General features: G+C 40.6%; 1 protein-coding gene and 1 pseudogene across 1 annotated transcript in view; one reads left to right on the forward strand and one right to left on the reverse strand.

The window, feature by feature from the left end:
• LOC105756756 (microtubule-associated protein RP/EB family member 1 pseudogene) overlaps nt 1-20,144 on the forward strand; it is a 23,999-nt pseudogene extending 3,855 nt beyond the window's left edge.
• The window catches only part of NUDCD3 (NudC domain containing 3), a 208,249-nt gene that overhangs the window by 100,730 nt on the left and 81,401 nt on the right, over nt 1-26,118 (reverse strand). The gene's annotated exons all lie outside the window — the stretch shown is intronic.

Here is a 26,118-nt window from a genome sequence, read left to right on the forward strand (position 1 = left end):
ATAAGGGGTCCACTGATTCAGAATGCCTTTCACCCCTACACAGACCTGTGTGGGCCCATTTCAACAGTGTAGGCTCTCATTAGCACAGTACAACAAAATCGATAAACACTGGCCAAACTGACAAAAAAGAAAAACACAACAGGAAGCAAACAAACCAAACAAGAAATGAGATGGGCGATACACAACAACAGACCCAACTGAAATTAAAAGAATAACAGAATACTATGAAATACTGCACTCCAACAAATTTGAAAACCTATAGTAAATGGACAAATTTCTAGAAATGCAATACCTACCTAAACTAACACAAACAGAGGTAGAACAACTAAATAAACCTGTAACAAAAGAAGAGACTGAAAAGATAATTTTAAAAAATCCCAGGGGAAAAAAAAAAAAAGCCCTGGCCCTGACAACTTCACTGGAGAATTCTACCAAACTTTCAGAGAAGAGTAACACCACTACTATTGAAGGTATTTCAGACCATAGGAAAGGATGGAATACTCCCAAACTCATTCTATGAAGCGAGCATAATCCTGATAACAAAACCAGGTAAAGACACCACAAAAAAAGAAAATTACAGAAAGACTTTGTGTTCCAAATTTGCTTAAGATGGGCACAGTATTATAATAATCTGTGGGAATTCCCTATAATCAAATTAGAAAAGAAAGGAATAAATTGAGTAGACATCCCAGGTAGATTTAAAAATGTACATTATTATTTGGGCAAAACTGCCAAGATGCAAACAGTATAGCAAAAGCCCTGCTCTTTCCTACCCAACCATACCCCACAGACTAGTGAAGAGGGACAGGTCAAAATGAAAGCTGAATACAGCCTAACAGGCAATCCACCCACAGTTTCCACCTTTAGCAATTGTGCTGATTAATATTATGTGTCAATTTGGCTAGGCTAGGATTCTCAGTGGTTTGGAAGACACTATGTAATCATCTTCCATTTTGTGATCTGAGGTGAGCAGCCAATCAGCTGAAAAAGGAATTTCCTTGGAGTTGTGGCCTGCATCCAGTATATAATGAATGTTCTGGCGAAGCTCACTTTCTTTCTCAACCCTGCACTCTTCTTGTTGCCTAACCTCCAGTTCTTAGTATGCAAGCCTGCAGAAGTCTCTGACCTGCCACCTGACTTGAGATTTTGGATTCGTCAACCTCCACAACCCTGTGAATCAGCAGAGGTCTTTAGCCTGCTGTCTGACCCACAGCCAGTGTAGCAGCTTCCTCAACTCTCTTAGCTGCTCTCTGCTGTCAGGCCTCTCTGCCATCAGCCTCTCCACACTAACTGGCCCAGCTCACACCCAATGAAGCAGCTTTTGCGATTACTCAGGTCCAAAGCTGCTCTGCTTCTCTGCAGCCTAGCTCTTAGCCAGCATCTCACTCTCTCTCAATCAGGAAGCTTCTAAAGCCTCTGTGTCTCAGCCGTTTATATATCCCAATTCTCATCAGTTACAAGGCATGGCCTCCCTTACCAGACCAGAATTCAGCCAATCCTCAATTACCCATGAGATGGCAATCAACTCAGGTCTTGTTAATTACCAGGCCATGCGAGACAAGAGCGTCAAACCATCAAGTCTCTTACAGCTTACCCAGGAAATGTCAAAATCAACCCAGGGAATCCCCTGGGCAAAAGTAACAAATCCTCTGGGGTAGAAAACAACCCGAAAGCCCCCTACCACCAAGTTGCTTCTCCAAAACACTATGGCAAAGGCCAACAACTCTTTAGGGCTTAGTAAGAAAAAAATTTCCCGAGCTGTTCTTCCAAAGAACCAAGGCAAAAGGTCACATAAAGGAATTTATTCCACCATAACTACTCTATTTACTCCGTTGTTTTCCTCTTCCTCCTTATCTCCCATACATCCCCATTCCCACCAATTTTGAAAAGCAAATAAAAGGGTTTTTTCCCGCTGCATAATTTCTCTGCTGGCTGCCATTGTTCACAGCACTTGACATAGCAAGTTCTGGCAATGTTTTCCCGTTTGCTTTATCTAGAGGTTGTTATTTACTGCTCCTGCTGTTTTGGGGGCGAATATGTTAGCTATCTACCAAGAGGGCTTTCCACAAATACTGGAGGTGTGTTTTCACAGTAGTCAGCATGTGAGGGGCACCATGCGTTGGCTTCTTCACTCTACTTATAGTAAGGCATGACAGATTTTAAGGCACTTGTTTCCCAGTGAATTTTAGCCTACACTGTTGGTGTGGGACAAAGAACTTAGTTTGGCCTTTGTTTCCAGTTTTTGGAAAATAGCTTGGAATTTCTTGAGCTACTGAGCTATCTTTGTTTTTCTGAAACAGCCAGGCAACGCTTGAACATGTGCATATGAGTAGGGGTTACAGAGGCCCCATCCTGGCAACAGGCCACAGAAAAGGGGGGCATAATGTAGTCAGTCATGCATATTCACTGTTTCCTACATATACACTGAAGCCTCAATGAATATTACAAGGGACCCTGGGCCTTAGAAATTCCTTTTGGAGCTTCCTGGATTGGTGAGAACATAAATGCATGGGAGAGGGCATGTCCCTGGTAAAAGCAGAAGCCTCATGTCGGGATCTCTCCCAGACACCTTGCCTAATGGGTCTCTTTCCTTGTTTCTTTCTGGTTATAATAAAATGGGTAACTGTAAGTATAGGTAATAGTTTCCATGAATTTTGTGAGCCATTCTCGAGGACTAATGAGCCCACAAGGGGCAGTGAGAACCAGCAGAGGCTGCCATCTACTCTTGATGTGAAGTTTATCTGAAGGACAGACTCCTTTTAACCCACTGACCTAGACCCCAGAGAACTAGAGAGAGAGAGAAGGGGCAGCTGGTCTGAAGTGCAGGGAGTTGTGCACACTCCCAGGACTACAGCTGGTACCTGATGACTTGCCCCACGTGGCCAGGGATGTTTTGATCTGGCTCAGGGTGGTCAGGGATGAAGTCCAACCTAACTCTAGGTAGTTAGGGTCAGAGAGGGAAGTGCCATGAAGTGGCTGTTGGCTAGGAGTGGAACAGTGGGGAGGTAAAGTCTGGATCCATTTCCAGATGGGAAATGGATTCATATTGATCCTTACCACACAGTTAGTGATAAAGGCAGGGTTTGCCCACCTTGCACCCTTTTAAGCAAGTGCAGTTGGTACACTGTTTCAACATGGACTAAATGACATTTTCTGGGAAATATCAAAACCCTCAGAAGACTCTCAGTATCCAGAGCCATCCAGTCGGCGAGGGGGAAAACCCTAGCTCCACATGCTCCACGTCATCAGCATATGCCAGCTAGAGCCAAAGCACTACAATTTACTCTGTCTGGAGTATGACAGTATTAGCCCTGGAAGGGCTAAAAAAACACCCACATCAATGCATCATCATTCATGCACTATATCTCAGGATTTGCCAATACCCCACCTTTCACCTCTCAGACCGATTCATCTGTACCCTTGCAAGTCAAAGAACTACAGGTTAGCCCCCTCTGCTGTAATCCTCGTCTCAGGCCCCTGGCAACTAGCTAACACCCTAAGGCTGCCAATCATCAATGCCAAGGCCAAAGCTGCCTCTCTGTCCCCAAAGAGATCAGCCTCCAGTGCCTCAGGACAGTGCTTCTTGGCCAGTCAATACACCATAACAGGCTCCACCTATCTATCAACAAAAACTGCTGAAAATATTTTGAACGTGGTATTGTTTTAGCTGCCAGGTATACAAAGGGAACACATAAAGTTCACATACTTGGAGGAAAAACAAACAAATCAGGCAGCGTTAAACGGTGTACTTAGAATTAATCAAAACTAATTAAGTGGCTACTTCAGAACATCTGGTCAGGGAAGCCTCTCCAAGGAGCTGGATACTTTCGCCGAAATCTGCTAAATGATAGGACAGACCCTGCTAAGGCAGACTGTGGAGAGGAGCACTCCAGTCAGAGGGGACCTCGGGTAGAGTGAGGGGTGGAAGGTGACCTGAAGAAAGCCCACATGCCTTCAGATGGCAACAGTGGCTGTGTGGCACAGCAGGTAAGGGTGGACTGTGTGGGCCAGAGAGCACAGCACCACTGACTCACCATGAACCCTGAGGTTTGTGCCTTGATGTCTTCCCCTAGCTGTTAGTAGAGTTTTCAAGCCACTATTTGCATAACGTATCAACCAATCCCTGCAAGGTGCATAAATCAGACCAATCATAAGGCAGACTGCAGCCCAACCAATCATTTTTGGCAAAATTACAAACCCAAAGCCAGAAATGCCATATATAAATAGAAACCTTGCGGGAGGCAGGATGGCAGCCTAGTCAGACACACCACACCATCCCTCTACAGCAAAGACCCGAGAAACAAAGTGAAACTGATACAGATGACAATCCTGGAACCTTGAGCATCAAATGAAAGGCTAAAGAATCAGATCAAACACCGACTGGAAGAAGAAACTGAACAAGTACGGTGAATGAGGAGAGAAATAAGGTGGAGGTACCCTGCTAGCCAGCCCCTCACAGCGTAGAAATCTTGAGACAAAGTCAGCAGTGATCCCGGCTGAGAAGCACTGGAAGGCAACATCATGGAACTCCCAACAGGAGACAGACAAACTGTGAAGATACACCCAGAGTGAAGCAAGGTGAGCAGGACATGAACTGGAACTAAGGAGGGAAAGTACACGAAGGAGGGCTAGAATTTTAGGGATCCCAGCATACACAGAGTAAGGAAAAAGCTAGGATCCAGAGTCAGGGCGACTTACCAGTGGTGGTCCCTAATCAGCAGACAGGATGGCGTGCATAGACTAATAGATCCACAGAGCGTTAGTGAGAGGTCCCCCACCCAAACGGACTCTAGGCAGCCTCCCATCTTATTTGGTTGGGCAAGGTACCAATTACTTGCTGTACCCCATGGGAAGTGCCCAGGCACCCTTGCCCAGCAACCAGCGGAGCATGCTACCCCTCTCCCCACCCTCTTGGTAATCAGTGGCACAAATTCCCCTCATCCCTTCTGCCCCTACCACCAGGGACCTTAGTACAAGCCCCTTAATACACGCCCCCTACCCAGTCTTGTCCACTACCCACCCCACCTACCAGACAAGGGGCAGAGAGAGACAGCGCTCCCTGGCTACATGTCCTACCCCTCCCTCAATACAGAGAGAGCACCTGTGCAGTTCCTAGTCACCTGCCCTGAACTTCCCCCACCAGAGACAGTGGCTGCTTGCTTCCTGGCCTCCCGCCCTGTCTCTCCCTTGCCAGACGGAATGCCTGCAAGCTCCTTGGCTGCCAGCCCCACACCTCCCTCACAGGAGAGAGCACCTCCACTCTCCCCAGCCAGCTGCCCCGCCCAGCGAGCAATGGTGAGGCATTCCTACACTACCAGTAAGCGCCCACCCAGCATGCCGTCAGCCAGCTCACACGCGCAGTGGACAGCGATGAGGGCTCACCCAGCCTGCCACTGCTCTACCCACCTGGGGGCAGATGGTGAACACTCCAGTTCCACCAGATAAGTGATCAGTGAAGCACACCAGGCCCGCCCATACAGATGTATCAAAATAAAACAAACAAAAATAAATAAATAACACCTTGATGCTGCAAAGACAGCAGACAATATCAAACCATATAAAGAAATAGAAACAATGGCTCAAGCAAGTGACCAAAATAAAGGGACAGAAAACCTTCTGGAGGAAGATACAGGAATGGAACAACCCAATAAGGAATTCAAAAGACTTATATATAGGATTCTCAAAGAGATCAAGGACAACACAGACAAAACCAAGGAAAACACAGACAAAATCTAGAAGAATTCAGGAAAACAATACAAAAACAAAATGACAAAATAGACAATTAGAAACCATACAAAAACAACAGTTAGAAATCCAGAAGATTAAAAATAAAATATCAGAAATAGATAACTCAATGGAAGAAAACAAGTAGAGTTGAATCAATGGAAAAAAGAATTAGCGTAACAGAGGACAAATCCATTGATACTAATTTGTTTGAGAAACAATCAGGAAAAAAAGAATGAAGAAAAATGAAGACAACCTACAGGTTATGTGGGACACTATGAAGAGGAATAATTTACACATGACTGGAATTCCAGAACAGGAGGAGACAAAAAAAACCGCACAGAAAGAATTTTTGAAGATTTACTGGAAAAAAAACTCTCCTAATATCATGAAAGAGGAGATAATACCCATGCAAGAAGCCCAACAAACCCCATAAAGGATAGAGCCCAAAATAAAATCATCTAGACATATCATAACCAAACTTTCCAAAACCAAAGACAAAGAAAGAATCCTGAGAGCAGCTCAGGAAAAATGAAATGTTACCTACAATGGGGAACCAATAAGACTAAGCTCTGACTTCTGAGCAGACACCATGCAGGCAAGAAGGCAATGGGATGATATATATAAAAACCTGAAAGAAAAAAAAAGTCAACCAAGAATTATAAAACCAGTAAAACTGTCTCTCAAATATGATGGCAAAACCAAGATATTTCCAGATAAACAGAAACTAAGGGAATTTGTAAAAACTAGGCCAACCTAACAGGAAACACTAAAGGGAGTCCTTCAGAAAGAGAACCAACAACAAACAACAACCTGTGATTAAGACACAAGATAACACCATCCAGATACCAACCTGGATAAAGAACTACAAAAAATAAAAGAAGCTACAAAACTGAAAAAGGGGAACCAGATATGTCAGTCTGTAAACGACAACAACTTCAAAACAAAAAGGGGGAATAAATGGTGTAGTTACAAAACTTCCACGTGGAGAGGAAGTCAAGGTGATATTAAGGTATAACAGACTGTTTTAAACTTAGGAAGACAGAAGTAAATTTCAAGGTAACCTCAAAAAAAAATTAATAAACCTACTCACCAAAATAAAAAAGGAGAAAATCATGAAGACTCAGTAAACACAAAATCAACAGCCAGAAATGAAAGGAAAATCCATAAACAAAAAAAATTCAGCACAGAAAAGAAACTGTCAACAACACACACACACACACACACACACACACAAAGGACAACAAAATGACAGCAGTAAATTTATACCTACCAATAATTACACTGAATGGAAATGTATATCAAATGCACAAGTCAAGAGACAGTGGCAGACTGGATTAAAAAAGACATGACCCATCAATATAATGCTTACAAGAGACACACCTCAGACACATAAGTTAAAAATCAAAGAATGGGAAAAAATATATCAAGCAAACAGTAACAAAAAAAAAGAGCAGGAGTGGCAAGATTAATCTCTGACAAGATAGACATCAAAGCAAATCCAGCATAAGAGACAAGGAAGGACATTATATAGGAGTTAAAGGATCAATTCACCAAGGGGACATAACGATAATAAATACCTATGCACCCAACAAAAGAGCTTCAAAATACATAAAACAAGCTCTAACAGGATTGAAAGGAGAAATAGGCAACTCCACAATAATAGTAGGAGACTTTAACACACCACTTTCAAAGGACAGAACAACTAGAAAGAAACTGAACAAAGATACAGAAGATCTAAACAATACAATTAACCAGCTTGACCTCATAGACATATACAGAACACTTCACGCAGTAACAGCACATTACACATTCTTTTCCAGCGCACATGGATCATTCTCCAAAATGGACCATATGTTAGGCCACAAAGCAAGCCTAAATTAATTAAAAAATATCAAAATAATACAAACCATATTCTCTGATTGCAACAATATAAAATTAGAAATCAATAACAGGAAGAACAAGGAAAAAAATCAAGTACATAGAAACCGAATAACACCCCGATTAAAACACACTGAGTAATAGAAGAAATTTTAAAACTTTCTAGAATCAAATGAGAATGAAAACACAATATACCAAAACCTGTGGGACACAGCAAAAGCAGTGCTCAGAAGTCAAGTTATAGCATAAACACATCAAAAAAGAGTCAAAACCAACAGCTTAACCCTACGACGCTAACGAGAAAAAGAGCAGCAAAAAAAGTGCACAGTCACCAGAAGAAAGGAAATAATAAAGGTTAGAGCAGAAATTAACGAAACAGAAAAACAACAGAATCAACAAGACTTCAAAAAAAAAAAAAAATCCACTGCTGTACAGTAGATTCTGACTCATAGTGACCCTACAGGACAGAGAAGAACTTCCCCATAGGGTTTCCAAGGAGCATCTGGTGGATATGAACTGCCGACCTTTTGGTTAGCAGCAGAGCTCTTAAGCACTGTGCCACCAGGGCAGTTGGTTTCCTTTTGAAAAGATCAACAAACCACTGGCCAAATTAACAAAGGAAAAGAAGGAGAAGATTCAGATAACACAAATAAGAAATGAGATAGGTGACATTACAACAGAACCAACCGAAATAAAAAGGATCATAACAGAATACTATGAAGAACTATACTCCAAACAAATATGAAAACCTAGAAAAAAAAGGACAAATTTCTAGAAACACACAACCTACCTACACTAACACAAAATGAAGTAGAAAATTTGAACAGACTCATAAAAAAAGAGGAAATTGAAGTAGTCATTAAAAAAGAACTCCAAACAAATAAACAAAAAAAGCCCTGGCCCAGATAGTTTCACAAGAGAATTCTACCAAACATTCAGAGAAGAGCTGACACTAATTCTACTCAAACTATTCTAGAACATAAAAAATGATGGAATACTCCCGAATGCATTCTATATAGCCAGCCTAACCATGACACCAGAGCCAGTCAGACACCACTAAAAAAGAAAATTATAGACAATTACCCCTCATGAATATAGAAGCAAAAATTCTCAACAAAATACTAGCCAACAGAATCCAACAGTATATCAAAAAAAAAAATACATCGTGACCAAGTGAGATTCATACCACATATGCAAGGATGGTTCAACCTTAGAAAATCAGTCAATGTAATCCACCACATAAATAAAAGAACTACATGATCATATCAATCGATGCAGAAAAGGCATCTGATAAAACCCAACACCCATTCCTAATAAAAACTCTCAGCAAAATAGGAATAGAAAGAAAATTCATCAGCATAATTAAGGGTACACAGACAAAACCAATAGCCAACATTGCTCTCAACACAGAGAGATCGAAAGCATTCCCCTTGAGAACAGGAACCAGACAAGGATGGCCTTTATCATCACTCTTCAATATTGTACTAGAATTCAATACTGTACTGAATATTCAATATTGTACTGGAAGTTCTAGCTAGAGCAATAAGGCAAGAAAGGGAAATAAAAGGCATCCAATTTGACAAGGAAGAAGTTAAACTATCCTTATTTACAGATGATATGATCTGACACATACAAAATCCCAGAGATTCTACAAGAAAGCTACTGGAAATAATAGAAGGATTCAGCAGAGTGGCAGGGTACAAGATCAACATACAAAAAATCAGTCGATTTCTCTACACTAACAAAGAGAACTCTGCAAAAGAAATTAGGAAAACATTTACAATAGTCCCCCAAAAGATAAAATATTTAGGAATAAATCTAACCAGGGACATAAAAGACCTACGCAAAGAAAACTACAAAATACTATTGCAAGAAACGTACATTGAAAAACATAACCATGCTCATGGACAGGAAGACTTAACATTGTGAAAATGACATTACTACCCAAAGAGATCTACAGATATACTGCAATCCCAATACAAATTCCAACAACATCCAACATCCAACAAGACGGAAAAGCTAATTACCAACTTTATATGGAAAGGAGACAGGCTCTGCATTACTGAAGAACAAAACAGGAGGCCTCACACTTCCCAATCTCTGAGCCAACTATACAGCCACGGTGGTCAAAACAGCCTGGTACTGGTACAATGACAGACACACAGACCAATAGAACAGAATTGAGAACCAGAAGTAAAACTAGCCACTTGTGGACAGTTCATCTTCGGCAAAGGATCAAAATTCATTAAATGGGGAAAAGACAGTCTAGCAAATGGGGCTGGCAAAACCAGATATCCATTTGCAGAAAAATGAAGCAGGATCTATATTTCACACCATACACAAAAAATGATGATCAAGATGATCAAAGACCTAAACGTAAAACCTAAAACTATAAAGATTATGGAAGATAAAAATAGGGGCAAACCTAGGGGCATTAATTTATGACATAACAGACAATCTAATGTAACTAAAAATATACAAACAGAAGAAGATAAACTAAACAACTGGGACCTCCTAAAAATTAAATACTTGAGCATCTCAAAAGACTTCTGCAAAAGAGTAAAAAGAGAACATACAGACTGGGAAAAAAAAATTGTCATCAGTATATCCAACAAGGGACTAATTTCTAAAATTTACAGAAAACTTCAACACCTCAGCAACAAAAAGACAGACACTTCATGAAGGAAGACATTCAGAGAGCCAACAAATACACGAAGAGATGCTCACAATCACTGGCCATCAGAAAGATGCAAATCAAAACTACAATGAGATACATCTCACTTTGGCAATAATGGCACTAATTTAAAAAAAAAAAAAACAAATCAAATGCTGGCGAGGTTGTGGGGAGACTGGAACTCTCATACACTGCTGGTGGGAATGTAAAATGGTATAACGACTGTGGAAAAAGGTATGGCGCTTCCTTAAAAAGCTGTAACAGAAATACCATTATGATCCAGCAATCCCACTCTTAGGTATATAACCTAGAGAAATAAAGGCCATGATGTGAATAGACATATACACACCCATGTTCACTGCAGCATTATTCACAATAGCAAAAAAAGGGAAACAACCTAAGTGCCCATCAACGGATGAATGGATAAACAAACTGTGGTACAGACACACAACAGAATACTACACAATGTTAAAGAATAACAGAATCTGCGAAACATCTCAAAACATAGATGAACCTGGAGGACATTATGCTGAATGAAATAAGTCAGTCACAAAAGGACAAATACTGTATGAGACTGCTATTATAAAAAAAGTCAAGAAATGGTTTACACACAAAAAGAAACATTCTTTGATGGTTACCCGGGATGCGGGGGGTGGGGGAAGAGGAAGGGAAAATCACTAACTAAATTGTAGACACATACTAACTTTGGTGAAGGGAAAGACAATAAACAATATGGGGGAAGTCAGCACAAAATGATCGAGGCAAAGGAAGACGTTGAGAGCTATGCAAGATTAACAGGCAACACTGGTAAATACTATTACATATGCAATCCTGTAACAACAGAAATAACAAACAATTTGAGTGGATCCATAGGTAGATATGTTATGTGAACACATGTGGGATGGCATAGGGGAGCACATCCACAAACATATATAAGTTTGGCAGCAGACTTTCCTACATACATTATCTATATGTACTGTAAACATATTCATGTATACAACAGAGCACACAGGGGGAACAGTTATGAAAACTTCTTAGCCATAACCAAATACCTCAAGGGATTGAATCACTGGACCATAGCCTCAGGGGTCATCCAGGACAACTGGCATAACACAGTCCATAAAGACAACGTTCTACATCCTACCCTGGTAAGAGTAGTGACTTGGGTCTTAAAAGCTTGCGAGTGGCCATCTAAGGTACAACTGGTCATCTAAGATACAACTGGTTTCTTCCCATCAGGAGCAAAGAAAAGGGAGAAAACCAAAGACTCAAGGAAACGAATAGTCTGAAGGACTAATGGATCACATGAACCATAGCCTCCACTAACTAGCCTAAGACCAGAAGAACTAGATGGTGCCTGGCAACCACTAACTACTGCTCTGACCGAGACCACAATAGTAAGTCCTGGACAGAGTGGTAGAAAAATGTAGAACAAAATTTAAATTCATAAATAAGATTTAACTTACTGGTCTGATACAGCCTGATAGAACCCCCAAGACTATGGCCCTTAGACGCCCTTCAAACTTGGAACTGAACCTACTCCCAGAGATCACATTATAGACAAACAATAGACAGGCCTATAAAGTGAACAATAATACCCGAGAGGAACGTGCACCTCAGAACAATCAACTATATGAAACCAAAGAGAAAGTTCGGAAAGGCAGGTAGGGGCAGGAAAGATGGGTGAATGGGAATAGGGAACCCAGAGAGGAAGAGGGGAGAGTGCTCACACATTGAGGGGATTGCAGCCAATGTCACAAAACAAACTATGTATAAACTATTGAATGGGAAACTAATTTGCTCTGTAAACTTTCACCTAAATCACAATAAAGTGTTGTTAAAAAAAAAAAAAACCAGAGAAACCCACTGCAGTGCAGAAAACAAACCTCTTCTAACACCAAATTTCTAACACACTCTGTATATAGTTGGGACAAGCTTTGAACAAATTCAGTATCAAAAAACAAAACTTAAAAAACAGATACTAAGAACTGCATATTCATCTTACAGAAAACATTCTCCACTTGTTTCCTTTAAATAGTAAGCTTTCCTAGTCACTAAAAAAGATTCAAGTTAACCAAAGTCAAATTTTTGCTTTCAATCTTACAAGAACATCTCTGAAACTGGGTACATAAATTATAAAAACTGGATGCCATTTAGACCGACCTCCTCAGTTGTTCAGTTGAAGACACTGAGACTCAGATTTTGCTGATGATGATGAGTTATCAAAGGTGAGAAGTTTCCATTGCAATTTCAGGACCAGTTTTAAATTTTATTATGAAGCGGTTACCCTTAGCAAGACAGCTTTCTCTCATGTGCACCAGTTTCCTCATTACATCCTAAAACTGCCTTTGTTTGCAGGCAAACGTACACAGTTGGAGTTCCAGAGTAGAACCCATCAAATTCTGATAAAAGTGAGATTACATGCAATAAGATTCCAAATGTTTTCATCTGAGAATAGTGCATTTAAGGCATCTCTCAACATCACAAAAAAACAACTCCAGAAACTAGCCCTTTTTGTGTAAGTAAATGAGAAGGTTCAATGTATGGAAGAGTATTTCAAGCAGAAGGAAAACTCATGCCAATCCAGTGACCACAGGCTTACTGTGGCAAGTCCAGTCACTTTCACCTTCTCTCTGCTCTCAAGCTACTGAAATGGATTTGGCCTCAGTCTCCACTGCAGGTACCTCAGGCTGACCACCCTCTCCCTATTCCCGGCCCCCCAGGCTGTAGATCTAAGAAAAGAAACCCAGGAAAGGTAAAGCAGCTCCTCTGCCCCTCTTCTTCTAGGGAAAGCACCCAGATAAACACAACTACAGCTCCATCCAAGCCTTTTCCATCCACTCTCCTCACCCTGCCCCAGATACCATGGGACTAGGGCCCTGAGAGCTGCCATCAAGCAGGTAGAAGGGGCACACTTACGCTAACATGAGAGCACTGCTAGCAGGTGGGCGGCTTTGCGTCCCTGAGGCCCTCAGGCAGCTAGAGCACTTGGGTACATTTACAAACGGAGAACTTTCAATCAACTAAGGAGTTTGCTACTTAAAGAAACCTTGGGGAAAATCCTTTTGGTAAAGTGAAGAATTGTTTTTAATATAGCAAACCACCACTCCTAATTCAACTCTTAAAACAGAATGTGGACGTTAATTAGTAGGCATCTACTCTTAGTAAAGCAAAGTCCTATATGCCTAGGAGGGACTCTGGCTCTTCTCCAAGGTCAACCAACCCCTTCAGCTGGGCTTCAACTCTACCCCTTTCCATTTCCTGTGGGGCCTTGCACCATTAAATATCCCCTTTGTCTCCTGGGCCATCAAGTTCTACATATCCTCTAAGTCCTTGCCCCCACACTTCACCCATCCTTAAAAACACACCAGAACTCAAAGCCCTTGTCTCCACCAGCCTTGTCAAGTTATTGCCATTTTCTTCCTTTCATTCACAGCTAAACTCCCTGGGTCATTTTCTCTCTGCTCTTCAACACCATCATATTCCTCTCCACCTTACCTTACAGCAATCTCATTGTGAAGCTTCTGTGGCTATCGCTAGTGACTTCCAAGGGTCAAACTGAAACTTGTCTTTTTATAGTTTCAGTCCACGGACCACTCTACAACATCTCACATCAATAGTCTCTCCATGTAACTTCCATCCTTTGGCCTCCAAGCTCCCTAGGCTCCTTTGCTGATACTCCTCTCCTGTTCACCCTTGTATGCGCCAAAGCACACAGTACTAAGGCTCTATCCTCTACACACACTCCTTGAACGACAATGGCCTCCTGGCATGTATCCCTTTTCCACACCCTAGCACTTCCAGCCGCTCCATTCTGCCTGCTGCCTGCTAACTTTCTAAAACCTGAGCACAACACTTTGCAGCTTAAAAACCACAGGTTACCCCAGTTTTCTTTAGCATGACAGTCAGGGCACGATGTAGTGTAGTCTCAACCTACCAGGTAAACTGATAAGCCTCATCACTCCCTTCCACCAGGCCTACAGTCATTTAACATGCTTTTAACAGCACCAGTTGTTTGTACCAGTTATTCCTTCTAACCAGGATGCCTGCGCTCTCAACCTGCCACCTCCCACTTGTGAGGCCTTTGCAGATTTCTCTTCACTGATTGGTTTTGGGTCTGTTTGTTTTCTTTTGTTTTTAGAGGGAAGGAGGAATTGTTGTTGCTATGTGTGTGTATGCATATGTGTGTAGTGGAAGGTGCAATTACAGAAACTGAGTTTAACATAACAGTTTCACATAACATACATGCTAATATATACAAAACACAGAAACTGGATAAGGCAGCTTAATAAGCTGACATGAAGTTATGAGAAGCAAACAAATCTCTAAATGAGAAAGTGAAAAACCAAGGCAAAATGCTCTTATGTATCAGATTTATTTAAAGCAAGGTGCATCTTTGAAGAATCCCAGATAAACAGAAGATGAACCAGTATAACTTAGGGTTTAAGCACACAGATTCTGAAGTCAGAAATCCCTGCTTGGCCACTGACTAGCAATGGAACCTTAGACAAGTTATGGCTGGCTATCTAAGCCTCAGTTTCCTCATCAGTAAAATGGGAAAAACAGTATCTCCCTTGCAGAACTACTATGAGGACTGAGTGAGATAATGTACTGGCAGTGGCTGACATTACTGAGTGCTTACCTAAGTGCCTATGCCAGTGCAGCTGTTATCCCAAATGTACACACACGAAGATCCTGACTCACAAAGGGATGCCAAGTGGGGAGGGCAGTGACTGGATTCTGCCAGACTGACCCCAGAGCCCAGCTGGGGACCACTCAGCACGGAGTACTGAGCACAGCTCTCGTGTGTTGAACACGTGGTAACATCATCATGCTGACAAAATGGGCTTTCTCCCATTATACATCTCAGAGTCTTGGTCAGAGTGGTGTTGTTTTCATTACCTGAGATGATAGCTCAACTTGGAAAAGACTCTGGTCATCCAAGAGAGCAGCAAAAGCGACAATTAGTGACAAAGTATCATGGGAGCATTAGTGTGTGCTAGTTTTAAATCTCTGCAAATAGTACTTTTCCGTTCTCATTAGTTACAGGCTGCCAAGAAATTTTAGTTGTGAACAGAATGAACAAAGGCTGGAGACACAGTCCTACTATTTATAAAGCCTCTGCATTAGCCAATTTGATCGTCCCTAACAGCCCCCTTCTGCATATAAATGGTCTTCAGATCCCCCACACAAGTGCTGTTCTAAGAGTAGGGGCCATGGCTGGCCAACTACTGGGACCCCAGCCAAGACCTAGCCCAGATGCCAGTCCACCTGGAGTCCCTCAATGCCCTGGGATCATGAGCTGCACAATGTCACCCATATTTACTGTGCTTTGTTTTGTTGGTTTTAATTTTACAGTGGAGTAGAAGACTACTCTGCAGAGCCCCACACTAGCATTAACACTTGCTTTGGAGTCCCTGGGTGGTGCAAAAGGTTAACACACTCAACTGCTACCTGAAAGGCTGGAGGTTCAAGTCCACCCAGAGGCAACTTGGAAGAAAGACCTGGTGATCTACTTCTGAAAAATCAGCCACTGGAAATTCTACAGAACACAGTTCTACTTTGACACACATGGGAATGTCATGAGTCGGAGATGACTCAATGGTGACTGTTTGTTTTTTACTGCCACCCAAAAAAAGTGTTTCAGAGGGAAATCTTTGACTAATGTGTGAGTAAAATACTAACCCTTTAGCTAGCAGAACTAGACACTCTATCAAATGTAATTACTTAACTGGGCCAAATATCAGAAAAAACAAGTCAATACAACAATGCCTTAGAAATCCAGCCAATTTCCAGTAATGTTGATTTAAGAATTCTCTGTAGTAAATTATATAAAGGTTTTTCCAGAAGTAGAGCCACAACAAAATAAATGTCAGAAAGTCATCTTTGACAGAAAATATAGCACATTTACTTAGGCTGCTGAGGAAAAGCAAGCTAGTTCTTACCTTAAAAACATGGAGATACTTTGCTCTGAAGCTATCTTAATCACCAGGAAGATGGGCATTAATTCACAGACCATTAGGTGTGGAAGGGACTGGAAAGTTTCTCTGTAAATGGTATTTACTGAGGGTCTACCTTTCCATGGTACTGTCCGATGCAAGTTAAAGAGCCACGTCTGTACCTCTAAAAGCCTATGTTTCAAGCTAAAATGCTATTAAAGATGTGTTCTTAAAGGATGAAACAAGCAGCCCTGTCCTTCATAAAACACCACAACAAAGGCTTTTTAGGGAGCGTCTCAACAGGCAGAAGTTGTACATTTTGCCATTCTTGGTTTAGACCATCTTCAAAACTCCAAATGGCCTAAAGCAATGCCCAAGTTTACATGGAGGCCCACTGCAGCACAACACTGATACAAAATGGCAAGGGACGCAGAGGAAAAACGACAGGTGTCAGAGGGAAATGCTCTGAGGAGCCAGGAATCTGTTTCTACAGATGCCAGAGCCCATGCTTGATGCTTTCACAAACATGACCTCAGTAAAATTCACCACAACTCCAGGGGCACATCATCGTCACTTCACAGCTAAGGTAACCAGGCTCCCAGAGGCAAAAGTGATTGTCCAAAGTCATGCCCTCCATGGCAGAGCAGAAATTCTGGCCTTGCCTTTCAGGAGCCCACTCCACCTGCCAGTCACTGCCCTGCACCTTCTCCTGTGACTTGGGAACATGATTCTCCCACCTATGCACAAATGCACTTTCTAAAGCTAGCTGGCATGTTTACGACACTACTCGCTTCTGATTTCAGTCTCCGTTCTCCTTGGCCTTAATACACTTCCCTCATTTCCTTCACTGCACTCTCATCTGTCCCAATTATAAAAGTCCAGCAGACAGAAATTGGAGTTAATTATTCGGTCTCTGGAGCATGAAGAATGATGCTGATACTCAGTAAATATCAACATAAACAGTAACAACACTTTGCTCTGTCGCTGTGATTTTATTAGTGTGTTTACACTAACAGAAGAAAGGAAAAGTGGCTGCTCACCCCTCAAAGGACTCTCTCATCACTGAGCCTGCATGGCATGCTATGCAGGCTTATCTGGAGAAATATTAGGCTATAATCAATTCTGCCTTACACTTAATTGACAAATGATAATGTCATATTTTCAAACCTTGCTGGTACTTACAGAAGCCTCCTCAGCTTCCTTGACCTCATGGCTCATCTTCCTTAGTGCCCACTCAGAACCACAGGTGAACCACAGTGGATTATTAACATTAGTGAGGAGTAAACCTCCATCTATTATTGTAAGCCACTGAGATTCAGGGGAGAAGTCAAGAGCAAGAAAGACAGCTCAGTCACCCACACAGATGTGTAGCTTCAGGCTATGGGAGTGGATGTGCTCTCCAAGGGAGAAAACTGTAGACAGAAGAAAGGGCTGATTATAGATATAATCTTGAGAACACCCACGTGTAAGGGGTGAAAAGAAGACAAGCCAGAGAAAGAGGCTGAAAAGAATAATCATTGGGGAAGGAAGAGTCAGGGGAATAAAGAAGCCAAACACATGTTTCAAGAAGAAAGGACCATCAACAGCATCAAATGTTACAGAAGACTGAAAAAATGAAGACCAAGGGAAGACCACTGACTCTAGCACCTAGGAAGTTGTCAATTACTTATAAGAGGGCCACTGTTTTGAATTGAAATGGAAGAAATCAAATTGCTAGAAGTTACCATATAAGTAGAAGACAAGGACTGGGCAGAAGATAAGGACAAAAAAGCAAAGAGGCAGAGAAGCAAAAAGGAATAATGTGCTCAAGATGCAACACGGTCAGGGAAGGTGTAATTAGTATGAGAGACTTAGTATGTAAAGAGGCAGAATGAAAAGGGGAAAATGTTTAAAAGTGAAGAAAGGATAGTCTTTTCAACAAATGGTGCTGGAACAACTGGATGACCAAATGCAAAATAATGAACTTTGAGCCATACCCTGCACCATATACTAAAAATTAACTCAAAAGGGATCACAGACCAAAGTATAAAATCTAAAACTATAACACTTCTAAAAAAAACATAGAAGATATTTGCAACCTTGGGTCAGGCAAAGATTTCATAGATATGACTCCAAAAACATGATCCATAACATCAGCACGTAATGGGTGGTACATGAGAGAGATCATCATGCAGTCAGACAGGTGGGGTCAGGGGAGCAAGCAGAGTCGGGTGATTAGAACAAGACAGAGGCAGAACCAGAGCAAGATACAGGCAGTGGACGTGGTTCTACCAAGAGCTGAAGACGGCAGTGAACGTATACTTAACGTCAGTCATCAGTGATAACCTAAGTCAACATGACATGTTTGGCTGATCAATGAATCTCTGCAATTGAATCTGACAAAGATCAAAACAGATGTGCTCAGGGGCTGTCTTATTTTCAGTTTATGGACATGCTGTTCCATGGCTCCACTGACTTGAAGAAAATGAAATTCCAAGCTAAGCTACAACATGAAAACATCCAGAAAATACTAGAAGCAGATTTTAACAGAATAAGTGTGAAGAAGGGACAGAGAGAAAGAGAGAATTAGTGTTGACAAAGTAATTCCTGTGAACAAATTATTTTATATAGTAAAAGGAAAGTTTCAGGACAATTTTGAATTCATTCAGTGGTTCAAGTTTTTTGATGCAAACTATGACGGAAAAGACTACGACCCTGTAGCTGCCAGATAAGGTCAAGAAACTGCAATGGCTCCTTCCCTTGTTGTTCCAGCTCTGTGCAGCTCCACAGAGGCCCATTTCAAGTCAGAGAACTACTGCAACTTCTAAGGCTAGCCCAGGTATGGTTAAAAAAAAAGAACCCTGGTGTCGGCAACCCTGATGACGAAGCAGACAAGTTGATGTAGCAGGTCGATGTATTGAAATTTACATTAAGGATTTGGAAAAGGAGAGACATTTCTTCTTTGGAAAGGTAAAGAACATTGAATTGATTTGTCAGGAGAAAAAGGGGAAAATGACCTTGTATTGCAGAGGACTATGGACATTCTCTATGCCAGAGATGAAAGCTTCACGATACCTGATGAAGGGGACCTACAGGAGGAACAAGAAGAGTATTAACAGCCTAGAACAGCACAGCAATATCTGAGTTCTTCACTCCAAATCATGCACTTAACTGTAAAATACTCTTTTATTATTCTTGGAGGACTCAGTGGTTTTTTTTCAAAAGCAAAAAGTTATCTCTTCTCAAACTGCACTTTGCAGAAGTCTCAGTCCATTTCCCCGAAGTTTGAGTTAGGAGATTTTACCTTGTAGCAAAGCAGTATTAATATCTAGTTGGTTCACCTAGAGAATAAAGAGGCTAACCATAAGGCTCACCAAGTGGTTGCTAGAGAAGGTATCAGTAGATAAATATAAACACTGAATTAAATTTTAAGCTAATGTGAAATCTTGGCAGAGAACATTTAATAAAATGCCTTGGACACGGATCAAGATGGTGGCATGAGCACTCACACAATTTGAACCTCCACAATTATCACAGAAAAAAACAAGCAAATACTGAAAACATTGAGAGCCTCAGAACTCCCAACATCCAACAAAGGAATGGAGGACCAAAGGGAACACTCAATCAAGTAAAAGGTAACATACTGACTGCAGGAGAGTGGAGGTTCACAGGGCATCCTCACACCACTCTCCTGCCAAGCATGACGTGGACATCTGGGGATGGTGGTAGCTGGTACAGAGTGCAGTGAGGCTCAAAGTTTCCAATCAGCCAGGCACTGGTGAGGGTATCGTGGGCAGAAAAGCTTCTGCACTCAGGCCTAGAAAGAACACCTAGACACAAGGGAAATCTGGTGCCACGTGAGTCCTGGGAGGGAGTGGTATCCGTCACGCAGTGGGATCTGGACCCTACAGGCAGCTGGGCCCCAGTGAGGATGCAGAGGGCAGAGAAGCCCGAGAACACAGACCCAGAAGGGGCCATCTTGGCACACCACAAATCTGGGGCCATGTGAGTCCCAGGAGACAGTGGTGAGCAGCACATGGTGGTAACCAATCCCAGCAAACAGACAGGCACTGGCAAAGGCACCATGGTCAGAAAATCCTCCAGACAGACTTACAAAGGACTCCTTGGGCTCCTCCCCAAGGGGCAACCTAGAGAGGTATGCACCTACAATCCTCCACCACCAACAACAACAAAAAAAGATACAGTATAGAACAAATAAAGGCCAAAACCGACGAATTCAGAACTCTGGAAACCAGCTCAATAGTTACACCACCTGGCTGAAAAGCTGAAGGTAGAGGGGAGTCAGTAATCAAGTTAGAAGCCTCCTTTTTCTTTTCTTTTCTTTATCTCCCCCCCCCCACCTTTTCTTTCTGTTTTCTTTTTTCTCTCTACCACACAGGAACCCCTCCCATCCAACCTTTCCATGAAAAACAGAGAATGGGCTCATTAAGGCAAGGAGAAAAGTAAAGAATTTTCACCAATGGTCTGATACTTCAAACTCCAAGTATCTTTCTGGAGGCAACCAGGAAAACATATCCACAGGGAGAAGAGGGCCCCCATCAATTTTACAAGGCAGAAAAAAACTTTCTCTCCAGCGCTTAAGAAAGATCCCTCCCACCCGGCCCCCAGCCAAGCCAAGAGAGACAAAACACAGCCTGTGAAATACATACCAAAAAAGTGCTGGGAGCTCTCCCACAGAAGATAGGAGGGAGGCACAAGCCCCCACAACAGCTGAATCAGTGCTGGAAAGCTTTAGGGCAAGAGCACCCTCTAGTGGATTTTTGGGGAACAAGGAAGAAGTAAGGGGGAAGAAAAAGTAAAATCATAACACCTAGGGAAAGAGAAGATTCTGAGTCCCAGAATTACCAGAATAAAATACACAAAAGCCTCAGGTCCAACAAAAAATCATAAGACATACAAGAACACAAGAGAAAATGGCCCAATCAAAAGAAAAACATGAAGAGAAAATTAGTTCTGTGGAAGCCAGGTTAAAGAAAAAAAACAGAAGACATCCATAAAACAATATTAAATATGTTCAAATAAAGCAAAGAACACACAAAAAACAAAATAAGGGAGACTAGGGAAAAAAAACAAGAAACTCAGTAAGAAGATAGGAAACATTAAAAAGAACCAAAGAGAAATACTGGGATGAAAAATAAAATAACTGAATTGGAAAATGCAAGGGCAGGATTCAACAGCAGATTCAAGCAGACAGAAGACAGGGTAACCGAAGGTATCAAGTCTCGAGAAAAGAACAAATAAAAGTGAACAAGGTCAAATGGAATTGTGGGACACGATTAGCAAATCCAACATTACAATTTTGGAATTCCAGTGAAGAGGAAAGTAAGAAAGGGATAAAAAGAATTTTCCAAGATACAATGACAAAGAATTTCCCAAACCTGAAGAAGTTGTCTGGCCTGAAAATCCAGGAAGCTAGGTGAACTCCAAGCAGAAAAAAATACAAAGGGGTCTCCACCAAGACACACTGTAATAAAATTCTTGAAAACCAAAGACAAGGAGAGAGTCCTGAAAGCAGCAAGAGAAAAGTGTACAGTATAGCATATAAAACCCATTGCCATCAAGTCGATTTCAACTCACAGCAACCCTATAAGACAGGGCAGAACTGTCCCATAGGGTTTCCAAAGAGCCGCTGGTGGATTCAAACTGCTGACCTTTTGGTTAGCAGCCGAATGCTTAACCACTACACCACCAGGGCTCCATAATGGGGGTCCTCAATAAAAATTAGTACAGATTTCTCTTCAGAAACCATGGAGGCCAGGAGGCAATGAAACAACATAGACAAAGTATTGAAGGAACAAAACTGCCAATCAAGAATTCCTTACCCAGCAAAGCTGTCATTCAAAAATAAGGGTGAAATCAAGACATCCCCAAATAAACAAAAGTTGTGGGAATTCATAACTACCAGACCTGCTCTGCAAGAATTATTTATGGGAGTTTTCCAGATGGAAACGGAAGAACACTAAAGACAGATACTCAAACCCGCACCAGAGGAAAAAAAGGGATCTACAATAAAGGTAATGGCATGAGTAAATGTAAGAGTCACTTGAATGGTATTTCCAGTGGGTAAACTTACTATTTAAGTTCCACAAGCGATACAACATCAAATGTGTAAGGAATAGGTACAAATTTAACCTAATGGACATAGGATGGATTATACAGTAATTGCTGTCACAACAACAAAAGAGGGGAGGGAGAAGCAAAACATGAATAGAGTTTGAGTATGCTAATGTTGTATGTTACTTGTTTGTAAGTTAAATGTTGGCATCAAGCTAAAATAAGTTGGTACACTTGTAAGTTGTTCAACGTAATATTTGTGGTAACCACTAAAAAAGTATTTAGAAAATATACACAGAAGGAAGAAGAAATAAACAAAAAAGAATGTAAAAAAGCAACAAAAGACAAAAAATAACGTAAGTATGAAAACTGTGGAACAAAAAAGATACAAGATACACACAATTAGCAAAACGAATGAAGTAGGTCCTTCGTTTTCAGTAATTACCTTAAATGTAAACGGTTTAAATTCTCCATTCAGAAGACAAAGAATGGAAAAATGGATTTAAAAAGCCTTGATCCATCCTTATGCTGTATACAAGAGACACATCTTAGGCTCAAGGACACAAACAGACTAAAAGTGAAAGGATGGAAAAGAATATTCCATGAAACGAGTAATGAAAAAGAAGCAGAGACGGCCATACTGATGTCAGACAAAATAGATATTAAATTAAAATCTGTTATAAGAGATGAAAAAGGACGTTACATAATAATAATAAAAGGATCAACCCATCAAGAAGACATTACAATTATAAACATTTATGCACCTAACATCAAACTCACTGCTGTCAAGTTAATTCTGACTCACAGTGACTCTACAGGACAGAGCAGAACTGCCCCATACAGTTTCCAAGACTGTAAATCTTTACGGAAGTAGATTGACACATTTCTCTTCCGCAGAGCGACTGGTGGGTTCAAACTGCTGACATTTGGATAGCAGCTGAGAACTTTAATCACTGCGCCAACAGGGCACCTAACATCAGAGCCCCAAATTATATGAAACAAAAACTGATAGATCTGAAAGGAGTAATAGGCAACTCCACAATAATACTTAAAAACTTCAATACACTTTCAATACTCAACAGAATATCTTAAAAGAAGATAAGTAAGGATACAAAGAACTTAAACAACACCATAAACCAATCAGACCTAATGAACATGTATAGAACACTCCTCTCAACATCAGAACAATACACACTTTTCTCCAGTGCACATGAGTCATTCTGCAGGACTGATCATTTGCTAGGGCAAACAAAACAAATCTCAACAAATTTTTAAAAATTGAAATTATATAAAGTATCTTCTCTAGCTACAAAGGAATAATATTAAAAATCAATAACAGAACAAAAACTAAAAAACACACAAATACATGGAAATTAAACAATGCACTACTAAACAAACAATGGGTCACAGAAGAAATCAAGAGAGAAATAAAATAAAATATGGAGGCTGAATGAACCCAAAACTATTGCCCTGAGATAATCTTTACACCTCAAACCAAAAATATCCCTTGAAGTCATCTTAAAACTGAACAATAATTTAGCTTAACTAGTAAAGAACGTCTGCCTTGAGAGCAGTGCTCTTTTAAGATTTATCTATATGGAATAAAATTGAGAATAGTAACTCTAAAGAATAGATAGGAAACTTAGGGATCAATGAGTTTATGTTAATGCAGGAGGAACAACTCAGAAAAGGAGGGTGAGAATGGCTGCACAACTTGAAGTATGCAATCAATGTCACTATATTGAACATGTAGAAAATTCAATTGGTATGTTTTTGCTGTGTATATTCTCAAAAACAAAAATTATTTTTAAAAAAGAATAAGAAAGAAGTTAAGATACATGGAATAAATAAACGGGGTGGGGGGGGACACAAGAGCCAATAACACATTTAATGGGGAAAGACTGAGAGCTTTCCTCATGAAAATGAGATTACGAGAAGGATGATCGCTCTCACCACTCCTATTCAATATTGTATTAGAAGTCCTAGCCAGAGCAATAAGATAACAAAAAGAAATAAAAGGTATCCAAATCAGAAAAGTAGAAGTTAAATTATCTCTATTCATGATGACATGATCCTATACATAGAAAACCCCAAAGAATCCACAAGAAAGCTTCTAGAGCTAATTGAGAAATTTAGCAAAGCTGTAAGGTTAAAGGTAAACAAAAATCAGTCAGGTTTCTATAGACCAGTAATGAAAAATGTGAAAGGAAAATTAGGAAAAAATTCCATTTACAATCTCCATCTAAGAGATTACAATACTTATGAACAAATTTAACCAGGGACGTGAACAACTTACACAACGAAAATTATAAAACACTACTGAAAGAGATTAAAGTAGATCTAAATAAATGAATGAAGCTCCGTGTTCATGGATTGGAAAACTTAATATTGTTAAGAGGTCAATAATACACAAAGCCATCCTGATGAAAATTCCAACAGCCTTCTTGACAGAATTGGAAAAAACAACCCTCAATCTCTTATGGAATGGCAAGAGGCCCTGAATAGCTAAAACAATTATGAATGCAAAGAACTAAATAGAAGACTCTCACTTCCTGTATTTAAAACATATTATACAGTTACTAGGGCTGTGGTGGCACAGTGGTTAAGAGCTCGGCTGCTAACCAAAAGGTCGACAGTTTGAATCCACCAGCCACTCCTTGGAAACCCTATGGGGCAGTTCTACTCTGTCCCATAGGGTTGCTATGAGTCACAACTGACTCAACAGCAACAAGTTTGTTTTTGTTTTGTTTTGTTTTGTTTTTAATACAGCTACAGTAATCAAAACAGCCTGGTACTGGTATAATAATAGACACATAGACTAATGGAATAGAATTGAGAGTCCAGAAATAACCCCACACATCTATGGTCAACTGGTTTTTCACAAGGGTGTTAAATAAGTCCAGTCAATGGGGAAAGAAGAGTCTCTTCAATATATAACGTTGGTAAACTGGATTTCCAAATGAAATTTGAAACAGGATCCATGCCTCACACCATACACAAAAACCCACTGAAAATGAATTAAGCACCTAAGTGTGAAAACTACAATCATAAAACTCTTAGAAGAAAATAGAGTGCCAAGGTTTTCAGATCTAGTTTTTAACAATGGATTATCTGATATATTAACAAAAGCAAAAGCCAAAATAAACAAATGGGACTTCATAAAAATTAAATACTTTTGTTCATCAAATGACTTCAACAAAAAAGTGAAAAGAGAGCCTACCAATTATGAGAATATCTCTCAGGAACCATGTATCCAATAAGAGTCTAATATCCAAAATTTCAACAACTAAACAACAAAAAGACAAATAACTCAATCAAAAAAATGGGCAAAGGATTTGAATAGACATACCACCAAAGAGGATATTCACTTGGACAACAAATACATGAAAAGATGCTCAATGCCTTTAGCCATCAGATATGCAAATCAAAACCACAATGAGATACCTTCTCACTCCAATTAGAATAGCTAAGACACGAGGTCACTATGAATCGAAATTGATTCAACAGCACCTAACAACAGTGGCAGCAGCAGTCAACAAGATTTAAAAAGGAAAATATAACAAATTTTGGCAAGACTGTGGGAAAATTGGAACCCTTATCCACTGGGGGTGGGAATGCAATATGGTACAGCCATTGTGGAAAACAGTGTCCCAGTTCCTCAAAAACTAAAAATAGAAGGATAGCGGCAAGATGCTCTAGGCAGAAGCACCACGCCGTCCCTCCACAACAAAGATCCGAAAAACTAAGACAAACAGAGAATCAACAATCCTGAAACCCTAGAACATCAAATGAAGAGATAAAGAACTCAGCCGAACACCAAACGGAGTAAGAATACTGAAAGAGAAC

The sequence above is a fragment of the Trichechus manatus genome, unplaced genomic scaffold (assembly GCF_000243295.1).
Source record: "Trichechus manatus latirostris isolate Lorelei unplaced genomic scaffold, TriManLat1.0 scaffold00155, whole genome shotgun sequence".
Classification (NCBI taxonomy): Eukaryota; Metazoa; Chordata; class Mammalia; order Sirenia; family Trichechidae; genus Trichechus; species Trichechus manatus.